Consider the following 17,148-nt stretch of genomic DNA (forward strand, 5'->3'; position numbering starts at 1 on the left):
TTGGTTAGTCAACTGACTCTTGATTAGTCAGACTCAAGAGTCTGACTCTTGATCTCGGCTCAGGTTATGATCTCACAGTTTGTGGGATTGAGCCCTGCGTCCAGATATGTGCTGATGGTGTGGAGCATACTTGGGATTCTCTCTCTTCCTCTCTCTTTCTAGCCCTCCTCTGCTCATAGCCTCTCTCTCTCAAAATAAATAAACTTAAAAAATATTAACATTCATTTGCTTTTAATAGTGTTTTTTCATGACAAGCACAATGTTTTAAGTTATAAAGTTGCAAAATAATAGGCAAGTCCAGCTCTACTTATAGGTGAAGTGACTATTAAAATTAGCACTCCAAGTTCTAGCTTCACAACTATATTATCTTAGTCAAGCCTTCCCATTACATTTCTATCTTCTCTTCCAAATTAAGATATGGTACCTATTAAAATACAAATATGATCTCTGGATGGAAGAAACACTTTAGGAGAGACAAGTTTATTGTTCTATAGAAGAGAACAGTGCCCTGCAGGGCTGATAAATTTGGAGAAAGGAAAAATCCAGGAGATGAGGAATTGATGGGAAGATCATGATTGTTTGGGAGCTAAACCTTGGGAATAAGGTAAGACGGGAGGTCCTGAAGATGGGTGCAAAGGTTGCAGGACAAGAAAGTGAGATGGTGACAGAACATTTATAATAGTTCTGAGCGTCACATGCAAATCTTCCAATTACAGCCCAGCATGGAAGGACAGGGGCTCTAGGACCGATCTCTAACCACAGGAATATGATTTTTGAGTTATTTATTCCTTATACATTTTAATTCTTATGGATCCATACCAACAACCAATGTGTGATGAGTGTTCCAAAGATCTCTGATCTTTGGGAGAGGGGAGATGGCAGTGTTAGTGACAATCATTGTGTAGTATCTCAAGATATGGGAAGAAAAATCTCTAATGGGTCCATACAAGTAAGGAAATTTATAAACCTCTTAAGGCATATTTGCCAGTCTGTAGCATCTGTAACTGGAATAGCCAGGGCATATTTCTTATGTTGGATATAAGTAAACTTTAAGTAAAATGCTTAAGAATAAAATTCGAACTCATGAACACTAAGATTGAGTAAAAATATAAACTTTATATGCATAAACACTTCCAGGCCTACTGAAACTCATTTAATAATCACAAAACTGATACTGTGTTAAGACTAAATAACAATATTAGAGCTAAAAATGAACCTTGAAAATGAAACCATTACAAATCCACAATTAATTTAAAACATTTCAAGAAGAGTTTTTACGGGCTGACTCAGGGCTTGATCCTGGCAGCCAGATGGATGTAGGAGGTCAATAATCCAGAAACAATGAGACAGTGATTAGTCAGTAAAACAAATCCCTGGAAGCAATTACTGTTCAACACGTCAGAAAGCCATTTGACCAAAATAATCAGAATATGTATGCGAAGTTTCAGTGTCTCCCTGCTATCCTCTTTCTAAAACTCTTCTTTAGTAAACATACTATAAAGCCAGTTACTACTTCAAACAACAATTACTCACTGCTAAAAGTCTTTGTTCAAAAATAATGACTGAAGAAAGGTCCCTCTACACAAGCCAAGTTTACATGTTCCTACATTCTTTATGTCTATCCAGTCAGACATACTGCAAAGGTGTAAGCTCTAAGAAAATCTCATCTGGTCCAAAAGATTATCAATCATCCTTAAGTTTTTCTACAAAACAGCAATGGGACAAACATGCATGAGTCCAGGAACCAAATGTTATGTTTGGTCTACAAATACGGTATTTGGATCACACTAAGCATTCACAAGGAATCTAGTAGGTACCTGTTGAATGGTCTGCTGAGCTCAGGCCACTGTTGCTATAGAATGTGGTATTCCTGTATTAGGGAAGGAAGCTCCTTAAAGATTTTTTCTTCTCCTTTTTTTAATTTGGGAAAATGTCAGAGACTTGTTTATTGCCCTCAAGAATTTCCAGGTAGTACTTAAAAGCTACTTTCCATTGTCCTTGAAAATACTAAATGAAAGGACGTGTCCTTGAAGCTCCTTCGTAGGAGCAGGATTACACTTCCATTTCTACTCCTGCCCATTATTCAATAAAGTGATCACTTCCTCAATCCTGAAACTTTCTTCATTTGGCTTTAATGACACCATATACTCCTCGTTGGGCACAATTCTTCATTTTCCTACACTGACCCCTCTAACTGTTAGGGTGCCCCAATGTTCAGATTGGACCCCTTCCTTTTTTCTATCTTGATTTTTTCTCTAGATGACCCATCTACATGCTAACGACCTTCAAATCTTTAGGTCTAGTCTTGACATCTTTACCAACCTCCAGACCTTGATTTTTCTCTTATCCCCTAAATTGAAACTATCACTTTTCATTGGCTTCCTATCACATTTAAAATAAAATTCAAACTCCATACGTTTACTTAAAAACCCTACATAATCTGGCTCCTACTAAGTTTTTCAATCAAATTCTAACCCTTGCCCTAGCTGCACATGGCCTTCTTTGTGGTTCTTAAGCATTCTAAACTTGCTTCCCCCTTAGGATATTTATGGAAGCTGTTCCTTCCCCCTAGAATGCTCTTTTTGTACCAAGTCCCTTTTTGTTCAGATTTAATTTAAATGCCAGCTGCTCAGGGAGGCCTTTCCAGAGCACTCAGTCAAAAGCAGTCACTAGTCACTCTCTAGCACATCAAGAGAGACTAGAGAAATGAGTTAATTGTGAGGTTATTATGGGAATTTAGGCACAAGATGATGACTATCCTGATCAGGTGGGAACTGAGAGTCAAGTTTTAAACACAATGACTTTGACATGCTTGTATGTTTAAAAAAAAGTCATCTCCAAGTCTGGAGTTCAGAAGAGAAAGTCTGGGATATAAATTTGGAAGTAATAAGCATACACAAAGCATTTACTCCAGTCGAAAGTGACAAATTCACCTAAGAAGTTATAGAGAGAAAAGAAGTGAATTCCAGTGAATGCCAATACTTGCAGATTGGGTAGGAAGAAGAGAAAGGGCTAGCCAGGACTGGCAGGAAAATCAGTATTATGTCATATAAAGTGAAAAGGAATTTGAAGAAGACTAGTATGGTGAGTTGTGCCGAATGCTGCTGCAAGGTTAAATATGATGAGAAAAATTCCACTAGATTTGGCAAATTAGAAAGTATTGGTGATTTTGAAAAAAAAAGGAGTTACAAGAAAGTAATGTGGTAAATCACAATTGGAAAAGATGATGGTTAAATAAAAACTCCTATTTCCTAGACAATGGAGGATCAGATTATTTAAATGAGACTTCTGCTGAGCACAACAAATTATACAGGACAGAATATTAAAAAAAATCAAATTACATATATTGTTGAGATCATATGAGGTAAGGAATCCACAAAGACCAAACATGAAGCGAACAGTTCTAGCAGTCCTCTAACTCATAAGGAAATCCAATCATTTGCAAAAAACTTTTCTATAAACACTAGGTTCATAGACTTGTACAGCAAAATTCTACCAAACTTTCAAGAACAAGATAATTGTGTTCCTGACTCATTTCCTTACTTTCTAACTCATTCATTCTCTTCCTAACTTCCCAACTCAAACTGACTTCCTAACTCATTTTATTAGGCTAGCACAAATCTACTTTCAAAACTAGTCAAGAACAGTACTAAAAGGGAAAAATCATAGAAATAAATCATGAATGCAGATGCAAAAAGGGTAAAAAAGTAAACACACACACACACACAGTACACAAACATATACATACCCACATATAACTCATATACAAACAAATGAAAGCCAGGAGTGTAAAAAAAGATAATACATCATAATTAAGTTGAAATAATTCTAGGACCGCAGGTTTGGTTCAGCATTAGAAGATATGTTAGTGTAATTCATAAAATTGTCTGATTAAAGGAGAAAAACTAAACTAAAAAACTAAAGTCTTCAACAAACTTCAACATTTATTTGAGATTAGAAACAAACTTAGGGAAGGAAGGAAACATCTCTAACCTGAAAAAGGGATGTACTCCTCCTTCCCCAAAACTAAACCAAATTGAAAATGGTAAGGCAAATATCATACTGAATGGTACAATGTTAAAAAATAATCTTTATGCCCACAAACAGGGTAATTATGCTAGCTAGCTATCATCATTTCTATTAGGTACTGGTGGTCCTAATCAGTGCCATAACATTCAAGAAAGGAAACAGATGACATAACAATTAGGAAGAAACATAAAGGTGACTATAAATAGATAAAACGTAGAGAAAACCCAAAAGTATCTATGGATAATTTATTTGTTATATACAAAACCAATATTTAAGAGTCAGCTGCATTTGTGTACATCAGCCATGAGCAGAAAATATAATTTAAAACAAGATACCATTTTAGTGGCATAAAAATATAAAGTACCTCAGCATAAATCCAACAAGTGATATGCTAGTCCATTAGAGAGAATATCGTGAAAGTTTAGAAGACCTAAGTAAGCATGCAGAGTTATACACTGCATAACTGCGTAAGATAAGAAGATACAGCACACGCCTGCCCTGGGCTCCTGGGAGTGTGTGGAAGGCACTGCCTGGAAGGCCAAAGTGTGGAGGCTTCCGGACAGCGTGGTCTGTGTGCGGTCTCTGAGTTTTTGAGTTTCCCGTTTTCCAGGTAAAATATGGCTAAAAGTCTATGGAGTAAATGGAAAAGGAAGATGCGTGCTGAAAAGAGGGGAAAAAAAAGAATGCCCCAAAGGAACTCATCAGACTTAAAAGTATTCTTAAAATAGATAGTGGTATTTTAATGACAGATGTTCCAGAGATATCAACTGTGGTGGTACCCAAATATTGTCAAAACTCAATGCATGGTGCCAGATGAAAAAGATAACATGAAAAGGGAGACTGATATTAACAGAAACCAAAAGAGTCTTCTAGACCAGCATGGACAGTAGTGCCCCATACGGATGAACCGGAGACGAAGGAAAAGGACAAGGCTGAAGGCAAAGTGAGAAAAATGGAAGGGGAAATGCAAAACAAGGCAGCAAAGGCAATGAAGGGTTTGGCCTGTTAGACTCTTAAAAACTCGAAAAATCCTATATGGGACAGGTCTTTGATTAGAATGTATACATGGATTTCAACTTCCACCAAATGAAAACTTTGTTTCCAGAATTAATTTGGCCTCTTTCTTCAATTCAAACCCAACTTAACTCCTAAAATTTGTTTTGGGAGCTTGATAAAATATTTTCTTTTCTTTTTTTTTTTAAATATTTTCTTTGATAAATGAAAGTTACACTGATATTTTAATTGGATGGTGTCCAATGTGCAGGGATTCTCAGACATCAAAGCTCTATCAACTGTTATTTGGTTGAAATTGCTTGGTCTTAGTAAAGATAAAAAAAAAAAAAAAGATCTTATACTGACACATTCGAGCTAATTCAGGTTTAAGGAAAACTTTTACACAATTTAAAATATAATGTCAGTGGATCTTATAAGCACCACTTGTTTGGAGTTTTGATTTTGTTTAATTCAGAATAAAAGATGTTTTGTCTAGATCTTGAAAAAAAAGATAAGATACAATATCATAAAGATACAATTTCTTACCAAATCTATAGATTCAACGTAATTTCAGTAAAAATCCCAGCATAACAATTGATCAGTCTATTCACTTATCAATTTAGTAAATCTCAAAAAATTCATTCTTAAATGTATATGGAAAAGCAAAGCTTAAACATAACCAAAATGTTCATATAGAGAAAAATGAGGTGGGTGACTTATCTTACCAGATATCAAGACTTATTATACGGCTAGTAATACACACACTATTAGTGTAGGGATAATTAAGTTGACTAAGCAGGACATACAGCAGGACAGAGAGGCCAGAAATATTCTACACATATTGAGAAGCCTGGTTGATGAAAGCGCTGGCATTGCAGTTCGATAAAAAGAGACAGTTTTCAATAAATGATGTTGGAATAAACAGTTCTCCAAACGAAAAAAAATTAGAACCCTACAGTGTACCATATACAAAAATCAATTCCTGGTGGATTAAAGCTCTGTGAAAGGCAAAATTTTTAGAAGACAATGTAGGAGAATATGCTTATGACCTTGAATTAGGGAAGAATTTATAAAACAGGACCAAAAAAAGTATAAGACATAAAAGGATTGATAAATTCATATACATAAAATGTTAAGACCTACTGAGAAGGTATCTATAATAACACATTAGATGACAAAAAAAATTGAAAATGCTAAAACCAGTAGAAAAATACATTAAAAACTTGAATAGGCATGTCACAGATGAAGAAATACCAATGACCAATACATACGTGAGAAGAAACTCAACTTCATTAATAATCTTGGAAATGCCCATTCAAACCAAGATCAGATACCATTTTACAGTCAGCACATTGTGGCAATAACACCACACACTGGCAAAAGTGAAGAAGTGTGGAAATGCCAAGTATAGCAAGGATGTAAAGCAACCAGAAATGCCATACAATACTTTTGTGAGTAAAGACTGGCACCGACCACTTGGGAAACAATTGGGGACCATTTGGTAGAACTGAAGATGTGTCTCCCTTATATCTCAGCAATTCTACTAGACATATAGGCCCTAGAAAAACTCTTGTATATGTGCACCGGAAGAGAGAAACTATGTATATTTCAGCAATGTTTCTGACTGCAAAAAATCTGAAACAATCCAAATGTCTGTCAATAGGAGAATGAATAAATTTGGGTATATTCAGAAAACAGAATAGTTCCTAACAGTTAAAATGAATTAACTACATCTATAAGGATTATGATAGAAGTATACCATAATGTTGAACAGAAAAAGAAAGCCAGTGATAAAAAAAAAAAATCACACACTATTTTTTCATTTATAAAAGGTTAAAAAGTATCGAAACGTAAGTGTTATATTATTGGGGGTATACACAAATACAGTGAAACACACAGAGCGGCACCAGAATAACAGGCACAAAATTCAGGATATCTTAGATAAGACTGGAGAACACTGCAAGAAAGGGTTTCACTGTTCCATATCGCAAGTTGGGAGATGTGTGCAGGTGTCTGTATTACTGCTATTTTTATACCTTTCTTTTTTATTTAAAATCTTTATTTATTTTTGAGAGAGAGAGACAGACAGTGAGAGACAGAGTGTGAGCAGGGGAGGAATAGAGAGAGAGAGAGAGGGAGACACAGAATCCGAAGCAGGTTCCAGGGTCTGAGCTGTCAGAACACAGCCTGATGTGGGGCTCGAACTCACAGACCATGAGTTCATGACCTGAGCCAAAGTCTGACGCTCAACTGACTGAGCCACCCAGGCGCCCCTGAAATATAGTCTTCTTAACCTATTATGAAAACTAAGTCAGTATGGTGTACAGGTGAGAACAGGGTGACCAAATGAACATGAGGTGAATGTTACCTCACACATGATGCTTGTGCCTAGAAAAAGTTAGAGTTAAAAATCAGGTAGAATGGCGTCACCATAGTTACTTACTCCAAGAAGCCTTCCTAGATCCTTTTAGTAATAATATCTTCTACGCTACACGGACTCTAGGAAAAGAGTCTAACCCAACCTTTGCTAAAAGCATCCGCAGGCACTGACAGCAATTAAAGATGACCCCTACCAGATTCTTCCTAGCCTGTGGTGTACAGTCAATGAGGAAAGATTGATCTTTTTTCAGTTAAATGTCACTGACCCATAGTGGGGGAAAAAAAAGATAAACATTATAAGTGAGCAAACCATATGTTTACAGATACGGAAAAGTGAATATATCTGGAGAGAAATGTAAAATATTCCACTTATATGTATTTTAAAAGAAGAGGGAAACAACATGACATTTAACTATAACAAACATAACAGACCTCAGATATATATATTGTGGCCAGTTGAGGAAGAAAAATGGGAGTTAGGGGAGAAATAGATACAAAGACAGAGTGGAAACAAACGTGACATAAAGAGACTCACACAAAAGGCATGAAAAAACAGGAAGGAGAAACAAAAAGAAAAGGATGAGAAAGACAAGAAAAACAAATCAGATGGGGAGAGATACGGAAGATCTTATGCTCTGTGACAGGGTATCAGAGAGTCCCCATGGGACAGTAGTGTCAGGGGACCCAACACTCCCCACCCCCCTCCTGCTTTCTCTCTTCTCATCCCTATTTTGGCACTCTCCTTTGTTGAAGATGGGGATAGCCTAGTTATAGCCTTGAGGTTGGCTACAGCTCTCAGACAAACAAACAGCAAACTTTATTTGAAGCAAAGAATATTTAAAAAAGAAGAAACCGAAGAAAACAAAATAAAAAACAAGAAACAAACCAACACAAAAATCCTAATGACTCATTAAAAATTGATTAAAAGAATTCTTATAAAAAGGTTTTGCTTAAAATTTGGAAACTAGCATTCTTGAAATCCTTACCCTGCTCCCCCTTCTTTCTGAATAGAGAACAATCCTAATCCTGCTACAAAGCAAGAACTGTCACATTTTATTTCATATGCAAGAAAAGCCATTAGTCTTATCAAGCAACATTACTCTTTTGTGGACTTTCAAGGTCTGCTACTACAGCAACATGCTTTATTTAGAACAGCCATTCTTAGTATTACCTGTAAAAATCTGCTCTGTACGTAAATCTCTAGCCCTAACAAATTTCTGGAGGGCTTTTCTTTGTTAAGGAAGGGTTTGTAAATCTGCATGATAAAGCCTCTTTCTTACATCAGTCACTTGATTTCAGCCATACTAAACTTCACTGAGTTCTCAATTACTTGAGGAGCCCAGTTCTTTTCTCAAGGTTTCACAAATGCGGTGCTCTCTACCTAGAACAATCCTATCCTTTCCCACTTTCATCTAGAGAACTCTTTTTTGTTCCTTAACATGTAAACCTTAACCTCTTAGAATTTACCTTCTCCAGAAATCTTCCCTTGACCTGTAAGTCTGATGCTGACCCTTCTATGAACTTCTATAGCACACAATACTTTTCAAGTTCTTTCCTCATGCTGGAATGTCTATCATCTAGTCTTCACAAAGTGAATTATACTTCTGCAAAATTCCACTCAAATGCCACACCCTATGAAGACTTCCCAAATCCCTATTGATTAGAGTTAATTGTTTCTTGAACCCCAGCATGGCATTTATTTTATCCTCCTCATAGTATACGTTTAAACATTCCTCCCCTGCTAGCTGATATACTACAAAAAAGCCCAGAGATACGTACTCCCATAGTAATTAGCACACAGGAGGAATTCATTAAGTACAAGCTCACTGAGTTAATGGACTAGATGGAATTAATCCTAGGATAGAAGCTGACCTGAGAGCTACAGCACTACTTCTACCAACAGAGGGCTAATCTAGGAATGATAACTCCTAGATGGTAGGTGCTTCCAACTGGTTGAAAAGACCACGGATTATAAGCAATGTGAATCTTGTAAGACAAAAGACTGCTTCATAAAAAAGTGCTGCTGTAGCTATATAAAGTCATAAATAAAACAGTATATTATAAAAAATTTCTGGCAGTGATCTGGTAATAGATTTTGACTGAATTGATTACTCACTGACAGTACTCAACATAGTCCTGCAACTGCATCAACTATGTAATGAACAGCTATTAAGTTTATTGATTTTCTGATTTCCATTGATAGCTAACAGGCCAAAGCTACACATCAATATTTGTGTTAGTAATACCCATGAGCTAACAATTTTGACAAATGAAAACCTCAAAAGTCTAAACAGCTCAAATTAATGGAAATTTGAAGGCCAAACCTCAGAATTTAAATGAAATACATAACAAATGAATCTAATAAACGTAATAACTCAGTGAAGTCAGTGTTGATCACTGTCTTCCTCTAACAAACTTTAAAGGTTTTTCTTATTCTAATGATGGATCATTTCCTAATAGATATGCTCTTTATTTTCTTCCATGATCAAGATTTTGAAGTTATGTACCCTCCAGCTCACACTTGCATAAACTTTATGAAGTGCTCTCACATAGTCAGTCCTTGCAAAATTCCAGTGAGATAGGCATTGTTTTTTTCATGTGCACACAAAGAACTGAAGTTCAGTGTGATTAAGTGATATGGCCAAGGTCACTCAAATAGTAAGCAGAAAGGCCAGTATGTGCATGTAGGTCTTTCAATCAAAAAATAATATAAAGCAGTCCTTCCATTCTTAACACTTTTTTTTTTTTTACTGCATGTTACCTTACATTTGTTGACTATACCAAAACTAATTTCTACAGTACATATTCTATTTTGTACTTTGCTTTTTCATCCCTTCTTAACAAATCCTTTTAATGCCACAGACCCTCTCTTGGGAAAGTATGGTATTTTTCAGAAGACTCAGGCTATCTCAGTGAATACTTTCAGGGATTCTTGCTACCCTTTTACCATCTTCAAGGTCTATTCCAGTGGTTCTCAAAGTGCGGTTCCCAGACCAAAGCATCACCATCAGCTGGAAATCTGTTAGAAATTCAATTAAGAATCCCCATCTTAGACCTACTGAATCAGACACTCTGGGAATGGTGCTATCAATTTCCAGGTGATTTTGAGGCATACTAGAGTTTGAGGACTACAGGACTATCCAATTCAAATAGAGACCTGAATTCTCAAGTATGCAAAAATGTGGCAAATACATAAAATCAAACTTATGTTCTTATTCATAGGAAGAATAAGTATTCATAAAACAAATTTAAAGTCTCAATTGTACCTCTTAGATATATATTACTAGGAATGTAATACTAATATTTAATAACCAGGGCCAAGCAGTAGGTGAAGGACTATAGGGCACAGATACCACAAAAGAACAGATAATTTCTAGATAATTTTTCTTTTTTGTATACTGTGTCTCTATAACATACATATGTGTATGGAGATACATATATATATACTATATATAACATATAGGTGTATAATTATATTTTGTATTATATTTGAAATTATATTTTGATATTAGAATTACTTTCTTATGATATTGATTTAAGCCAGGGATCAGCAAACTTTTCCCATAAAGGGCCAGACAGTAATTATGTTAGACACTGCAGACCATACTGTCTCTGTCCTAACTAATAGTTTCTGCTGTTATAGCACAAAAGCAGCCGCAGACAATATGCAAACAGTGAGTGTGGTTTTTGTTCCAATAGTACTTTATTTACAAAACCAGGTGGTGGGCTGGATTTGGCAGGTTGGCTGTAGTGTAGTGACCCCCCGATTTAAGCTGTCATTAAAACACATTTCCATTACCTGAGCTTCCTAAGCGACTTGAGGGCAGTGTGTGCATAATCAGGGACCAAACGTTGCATGAATAATTCACAGTGGAGATACTTCTTTGTAAGAAGAAAGTGTACATAATGTGATAAGTTAAGATTACATATATACCTTTAAAGGCATCCAATGAATTAAATTTCAAAAACAGAAGCTTTTTGAAGGGAAAACATCTTAGAAGCACTTGTTCGTACCTAATAAGGTACTATATATTTAATAATCGTTCACCAATATCTGTGGATTTAATGACTTGTAGTCTTTGTGACAACAGACATATCTACTTCGTGAACTGTTGTTTAGAGACAAGTTTATTCTTTTTTATGGGTACGGAGGCAACATACAAAAAAAATCAAGGGTTTGGGATGTACAAACTGAGTCTGAATCCTGGTTCTGTTCATATTAATAATGTGACTACAAAAAATTGCTCATCCTTTCCAAGACTCAGTTTCCTTACTTGCAAAATGTTACCTACCTTAGCAGATTCTTGTGAGCATTAAACTAAATGAGACAGCACCAACAGGGCAAGATGCTCAGGACATTACAGGTTTCTTTGCCCTGATTGGGCCATCCTGCTCCTCTGTTTGCTAAGTAAGCCCTGAGAATACATAATATTTCAATTTCTCCCTAACTGTATTCAAGATAAAAGTGAGAATATCATAATATTGAAGTGATACAAAAATTTTGAGAATTCCACTGCTAAACCTTTTAACCTTCCCGCCCCCCCCCTTTTTTACAACCTCAGGTGTAATTCTCATTCTACTCTTTAAAAAAAATTTTTTTTTAATGTTTATTCATTTTTGAGAGACAGAGTGTGAGTAGGGGAGGGGCAGAGAGAGGGAATCACAGAATCTGAAGCAGGCTCCAGGCTCTGAGCTGTCAGCACAGAACCTGATGTGGGGCTCGAACTCACGGACTGTGGACTGCGAGATCGTGACCTGAGCTGAAGTCAGATGCTTAACCGACAGCCACCCAGGCGTCCCCAATTCTCATTCTACTCTTAAATCATTCCTAATATAACTTATTTGGATAGATCAAAAAATCTATTTTCTCTAGTTTGGCTCATCGATGGAGCATCTTTTTAAAAAAGAACAAGTTGTTTTTGAAGCAACTCCAAAAGGAAAGTATAGGCCAAAAAACATTTCTTATTCTCCGCTCAAATTCCTCTTTCCACTTTCCCCCCTCAACAGAAAACAAAGAAGTCCAAACCTCAAAACATGAATATGGGACCCGACTAAAATTGCTTCAAAAGCCTCTACTCCTGAGTTGAGAGAATAAAAGTTTATTGCCACCTCCAAGGCAAGGTTCTCACTCAGCAACTGCTTAGTTGTGAACAGTGACCTACTGCTTCCACTCAGTAGGTGACGATTAGGGCTTCTTGTAGCATTTGTTATTCGGGATTTAACAAGTCTTACTCTACTGCAATCTGCTTCCCAGAATTCCATGACTTTGACGAAGAAGATAAATGAAGGTATATGCTTTTGTAAAACCCCAGAGTCAGGTCAGGAACCAATGAGGAGGGTTAATGAACACAAAATACTAGACTGCCTCTTTCTGCCTATTGCTGTAGTAAAGACTGTCTTTCCAGAGCAAGTTTTCCTGATAGAAATGGCCACTTTTTCAAGCTGGGTGACATTTAGAACTTCTTTCTCTGACTCAAAGTCTTAGAAACACTTTCCTCTTCTTGGTTTGGCTTTTTCCTCTTCACCACTGCACTTTTCTGGTGAGCTGTGGGTAGTTGGGGTGCTGTTTGAGGTGGGGAGTGGAGGAGATGGGGGAAAATGAATTCTTAGTTATAAAGTAAGACACAATGAGACAGCTGAACTAGATAGGATCTTTAAGATTCGTCACAGCTCTATCATTTTATGACTTTACTTATTTCTAATGGAAAAGACAGAAAACAAAATGGCACTTAGAAGAGAAAGGAAATGTTAACTTGAAGGGTATCTGAGAACAGAAGTCATTTACCCAGAACTTATTGGTAATTTATTTATAGGAAAAAAAAGAAAAAAAGAAAGGGAAAATAACAAGAGAACCTCCCCACGCCCAGCCTACTTCTGGAGTTGTCCTGGAGCAGAACACATTTGGATCAATTTTCTATACCATCTGCAGCTATCTGGAGAGCATTCTGTAATGAAAATAGCCTATCAGTAGCTTTGGCAGATTTGTTCAAAGCTATCCAACTATCCCAATAGTATGGGAGTACTATTTGATTGAAAATACATTATGACTTTAAAACTGTCTTATTACTTAACATTGTTAGGAAGGCTTGTATTAAATAATACAAGTTAGTAGAAAAAAAAAACTTTATAAACAAATGCTACTGAGATAAGAAAAATTCCCTTCAATATATCAAAACAGTACCCTTATTTTCATATTCTATACAGAAGGCAAACCCCTACTGCCAGGTGTCAAAAGTAGTAAAAGTACTAAAGGTTTTCACTGTTGATATGTTCTGTGATCCTACATGAATATTACACTGAATTACCATCATTTTCATTATTTCTGCACATAATTTGATAATTCAAGATGACAGTATTTCTTCAACAATATTATGTTGCTATACACTTCAGATGGTTGATCAACTCTATCTAAAATTTTAAGTTAAAGCCCACTTTTAGGAATTGACAATCAGTTAAAAACAATACAATTTTAACAAGGTCAATTACATAGATACTCTTAACATTCTTCATTTGGGATCTAAAGAGCTTATACCCACTCAGGAAATAAACAATCACACTAAAAACAAATCGAAAAAACAAAAAGCTGAGTACTCCCAAAATCCTGAATAATTTTGAAGTTGACTGGATTATCTGACTCTGAAAGCCAGTTTAAGTTTGCATCTTTCCACAAATAGGGTACTAAGCATCTATACACTATATATCTACTTACTATAGGGACCTACATTAGGAATGCTTCCCGTTTTCTGTATCTGTCAGATTTTTAAAAAAGTCTTCCATGGGCAAAGATGTTTTCAGTGAAAAGTGCTGCTATAGCTATTATTTTACTTCCTCTAGAGTTCTTGCTTCTGGCCTATTTCCTAGTAGACAACGGGAAATGAGATATCTATTATATAAATCACATTAACCAGGAAAACCATGATAAAATGACCAGTTTCAGTTGACCTTAAAACAGGGAAGAAAAGATAATATTTGAAAAGCAAAAGTTTTATATAATTTAATGTACTGACCTCACTTAAGTATCATAATAATAAATGATGTCTCCACTCCCCCTCCCAAGTTATTAGAGAGGTTTGTCTTCAACTGTTAAAATTACAGTTAGTGAATCTGTTTTATTAAATTAGTGCTCAATGCTGCTGTTAATCTTTGTCCCATTAAGTTATAAAAGTAATGCATTTAATAGCTACACAATCTTCTCCATCTTAGCTGTACATGTATAATATGAACACTAATCAAGATCACTCAGCAGGTCAGCAGATTAAGATCGGAGTAAGTCTCCAGCTCCTGGGCTTCCGGCAGAAATTTCTCTCTGTTCACTTACAGATCTATTCCATGTGATCTTAACCTTGTCCCATACCGTAAGTAAACCTACATATTATGGAGTCTAATGTTTACCTTATCTAAATTAAACAGATACAAATGACAGCTATACTTTATTTGTTAATTCATTCATAATTTGCTTCTAATAAAAATATTACATACAACTACATGGAATGACTATATCTATAAATATACATATAAAACATTGCTATTATTTTCCACATGAGGTGCCTCATTTGCTTCATTTTAAATACACAGGATAATTTAAAGAATTACACTAAAAATAATCAGTTCGTTTTGGTCATATTTACTAAAAATTTTTAAGGTAGAAAAGAAATAGATTTTCAATTGAAAACAAGCCATAGTATTTTTGTTTCCATTGTAACTACTTCAGTTGTAGTTACTCACTACCCTTTTTTCCCTTTTTTTCAGGGCATAATGGACAATGTTATTTGGTTGTTCTGTGATAAGAAAACACTCACTTACATACATGATCTCAAGATTCCCTAGTTCAGAAACTCAACTACATTATCTTTCAGAAAGTTAATAAGACAGCACTCCCTTTTCCTGTCTATCAAATCATCCTATATTTTTAACCTATTAAAAACGATACTAAAAAGCTACAACAGTTAAATTCAGATTGAAATATATCATCTCTCTATAAAGATGACTGGAGTTTGACCCTAGATTAATAACTCAACCAACAGTATTCCATATGAAATAAATGTATTTTTTATATCATATATTATCACACTAAGCTCTAAAATAAATTAATTTGATATACTTCTTGATCTTCCATTTACTGGTTTCTTCTATCTACTGCAAACTACTATGGCATATCAGTTTATATATCTACATCTATATCTATATCTATATCTATCTTTATTTTATATTGTTCCATATACTTTCTTAATTTGTCCCACATTCTTTTTCTTTATAAAATGTCAACAGAAAGACTAAGCATACATATAAAGATCATAGCTAATACCAGATGTTGATAGAGCCTCTTGAGACCAAAGATTCCACACCAGGTGGTTGAGGCAGCCTAATGAAGCAACACATGCTCATAAGGGATACAAAGGGTGGACTTGGAGGGACCTGCTCTCATTTGGTTATTTATGAAAGTATAGAGGAGGATTTGAAATCAAAGTAAAAAATGAGATTAAATCAAAGCCTTCCCATTTATATAGCAGAATTTTTTTGTTAAAGGTTTTAAAATTTGTCTTCAAAATTAAGGCTGAAGAAAAAAATCTTTTTTGTATACTTTAGTGACAGGATATCATTACATGTATTTCCAACTCCTCTACCAAGTGGGAAAAATGAAAATAAACAACTTTAAATGGATTAAAATACAAACATAATTTCTTAAAACATATTAAGTTTCTTATATCGAAAGACTTAAAAATGTGAGTTCAGGTCAGTGCTATTAAAACAAACTTTAGTAAATGGACTGACCATAAAACATGACCTTAGGCAACAACTAATGAACCTGAGAGCATTTTAATATATTTTCTTATCACCAAGTGAAGCACTTTAAGTTATTACAGCTAGGCTGCATGACCTCATGCAATTGAATCATGCTAGAGCCAAATAGGCTAATGTCTTTGATAGCAATTAGATAAAGGCAGAATGTTAACTTTTACTTTAAGAAGTGTTAAACAAAGAGACTCATCTCCTGGCTTAACTTAGTTAGAAACAAGCTACTCATTTAACAGTAGAAGTTAATGTGGGAATGGCCTCTTTCATCTGTCAAATGAAAATTTTATTTTAAAAACTATCAGGGAATTTTATTTTTACAATGGACATTTTGCTAGCATTTCTAAAGTTTCTAATAACATCTTGATATACTGTAATATCTAATATCTAAGTATCTCCTCTTTAATGTCTAAAATTTCTAATATTCTCAGTATTGGGGGAGAAACAGAGTCTTATCAGTCATCATCACAAAGAATTGCTTATCTGAGCTGAACATGACACAGAAATTAAATGATAAAATAGTACAACAAAAATAATAGAACACAGGTCCTAATATAATATTTCATCAAATCTAAGGTGCCATTGATTGTAATATACAATTCTTTCCCACATCAGTAAGAAAAAGCTGTCAAACCATGGCACAGCTTTCTTATCACTTAGAACTTTTTATAACTATTCAAAGAGCTCTTTTAGATTGAAAACAGATTTTTAAAAATTATATATCACTCTTGCACACATATAAAAGACTGAGAAAGACAAACAAATTGGCTGTGGTATTCCTAAAACTTATTCACATTCAAAATACAACTTTCCTGAACCTTTCAACTTAGGGTTGTTGGTGTCTATGTTTTTGCTTACAATAATGTTCTCTTTGCCATTAAGAGTGTCTGTGAAGCAGCCTTTCTTAAAAGGGTACTCCACTATTGTCTCTGGGGTTTTCTTCCAAGTTATTGG

The 17,148-nt window shown here is 35.1% G+C and overlaps 1 protein-coding gene and 1 pseudogene across 1 annotated transcript in view; one reads left to right on the top strand and one right to left on the bottom strand.

Moving 5' to 3' along the window:
* Positions 1-17,148, bottom strand: part of RSRC1 (arginine and serine rich coiled-coil 1) — a 414,930-nt gene that overhangs the window by 24,069 nt on the left and 373,713 nt on the right. The window lies entirely within an intron of this gene.
* LOC128315357 (protein LLP homolog) lies at positions 4,647-5,038 on the top strand (annotated as a pseudogene).

This window comes from Acinonyx jubatus, chromosome C2 (assembly GCF_027475565.1).
Source record: "Acinonyx jubatus isolate Ajub_Pintada_27869175 chromosome C2, VMU_Ajub_asm_v1.0, whole genome shotgun sequence".
Classification (NCBI taxonomy): domain Eukaryota; kingdom Metazoa; phylum Chordata; class Mammalia; order Carnivora; family Felidae; genus Acinonyx; species Acinonyx jubatus.